Below are 2,690 nucleotides of genomic sequence, written 5' to 3'. Positions count from 1 at the left end.
AATATAAAATATATAATTATAATATATATATATATATATCTAATGGACATCTAATGTTAAAGTTACATGTCCAATGAGATATTGTGTTGTATTTATATTTAGTTTATAGTATATATTTAAAAATAAAATAAAAAATATATTATTTTTTAATGTTTAAAATAAAGAATATATTATATTATAATATTTTTATTTTAAAAATTATGAAATTCCTCCTCTATTTACTAATATTCATGAATAAAATATTTAAACTTTATAAATAATTTTTTTATTATGTTATTCAATATATAAAAATAATGTATATATTAAGATTACTTTACAATATATTTTCTAAATGTTTTGTTAGTTGATTTTTTAAAACACAAATTTAATTTTATAATAAAAAATTATTTTACAAAACAAATAATAAAAAAAATAAAAATTTGATAATTCTTTTTATATATGAATTGAATTATGATTTAATTATTAAATAAGTAATATGTTGTATAACTTATTTATTAATCATGTCTTATTTGATTAACTTAATCCGATAATATATAAAAAAAAGACAATAATATGTTGGAGTTATTTTAATGAAAGTATATGAAAAAAGTGCAAATGTTGAGCCGACAATATATAGCATTATAAGGAAAGGAACCAAAGAAAACAAAACAAACAAACAAAAGATGTCAAATATTGACTTAAAACTCTTTTTGGTTTATATGCTGATCCAAGATAACTCATCTTGTTCTAGTCTTCTAGAGTATAAAGATGATCAGAGAGAATTGAAAAAGTCATGATGCAGACAAGCACTTAGCGTGATTATGGGAATCGTGTTTCATGATGTTGTTATTAGGGTTTGATTTAAAACTGACTGTTGAAAAAGTGGCTTTAGATGTGGAAGAGTGAGTTTTTGATTCATTCATTTAAAAAAAAATATGAAAAAATTAATGGAAATATGAGAGACTACAGAGGTTGAATAGTGTTTTTGAGGGGAAGGGGTCTGTGTATAGAAAAAGCTTGTCACCTGGATGAACTCCTCTGAAAATATGATTCCAGCGTATCCAGCTTTTGTTGGCCCTTGTGCTGCTTAAAGGTAAAATTTTACAGCCAAAAAAGGAAAAAGGAAAAAAGAAAAAGTGACTTTCTCGCTGATAATAATGAAACAATGAATATAGTTTTTTGACACTTTTCTTTTTATTATTCTTATTTTTTTGCATATAAAGTTAGAAAAGGCAAGACGAATGCTGAGATCCGTCCTATTTTCCTCTGGTTTCAGATCCATAATGATTTGGATATTTGAATAAGTCTAAAATTATTGATGTTTTTTTAATTTTTTATATATATATATTAATTATCATAAAATTTGGAAATTGCTTTTAAAAATAAATTTTTATTTTCTAAAACAAAAAATAGGAAAACACATTTAATAAATAAAAAAATAAAAAAAATGGTTTTTTATTCTTAAAAATAGAAAACATAATATTCTTTTAGTTATTTTCATTTATTTTTTAAAAACTATTTTAAAAAATAATTATATAAATATGAAAAATAATTAAAAATAAATCATTATGTATAAAAGTTATTTTTAAAATATATTTAAAAATATAAAAAATATAGGTTAAAACATTTCAAGTTTTCAAACAAATATTTATTTTATAAAATATTAAAAAATCATTATTTAAAAAGAATTGTTTTTAAGACAGTTACCAGATACCACTATAGTACGTATTTCCTCAATAAGAAAGTTTTAAGAAAGAAAAGGCATAATGTATGGTCTGAATACCACTGAGAACCAGGCTTGAAAAGATCGGTCATTTCTCATTTAGATATTGAATGATCACCCATAAATTTTGAGGGTTTGCTTCCAGAGAATGTGCTGTTAAATCAATGAAAAAATGTGGGACATCATCTGTGATGCTGTTGCATGTTGGAAGGGTAGGTGCAACCGTGCAAATGGGACCCAAGTTTTTTTCACTGAACCTCGTGGAGAATAATCCTCTTCATGCTATATGATATCAGTCTGGATTAATTGAGAGCTTGGGTTATAAATGATCATATTTTTGCAATATTTAGATCAATTTATATTTGAGTTGCACCTTTGGACTTAAACATGACCATTTTTTACTTGTTTAGTTTATCATATGACTCATATCATATTGATACAATTATAATTTGATTCATATATTATTCATTTATTCACATGATTATAGATTTTAATTTATTTTTTGGAAAAGGAAAAATTATATGAACGCTCTTCCTAATGTAATTGATAATCACATTGACAGTACCATAGTTTTTTGAAATTATACTAATACCTTTTTTTATCCATCAAAGTGTAACATGATCATCCTCTTGACTAATGGCAATCATTGATTCTTTTATGACTAATGACGTAATTGTTTAATATTTTCTTTTTTATAATGTCCTTTCTTCCTCTTATTAGGATTTATTTCAAAGTAAAACATAATTAATTACAATATTAGATATATCTTAATGGCCTTCCTCATTTACAATTGAAACTTAAGTTAATTCAATATCTTTAATTGTTTATCATCCATTTTCAGTTGAAACCTAAATCCATTCAAAATCTGTTTACTTTTCATCCATTTTCGGTTCATACCCTAAATTGATTCAATTTTTGCTTACTTCTCATCATTTTTTAGTTCAAACCCTAAATCAAAGGCAAAGAAAAAGGAGGAGGAATCAAGATG

Source organism: Vitis vinifera, chromosome 11 (assembly GCF_030704535.1).
Source record: "Vitis vinifera cultivar Pinot Noir 40024 chromosome 11, ASM3070453v1".
In the NCBI taxonomy this organism is placed as follows: domain Eukaryota; kingdom Viridiplantae; phylum Streptophyta; class Magnoliopsida; order Vitales; family Vitaceae; genus Vitis; species Vitis vinifera.
The sequence above is the reverse complement of the archived record's forward strand: the minus strand, read 5'-3'. Positions refer to the sequence as shown.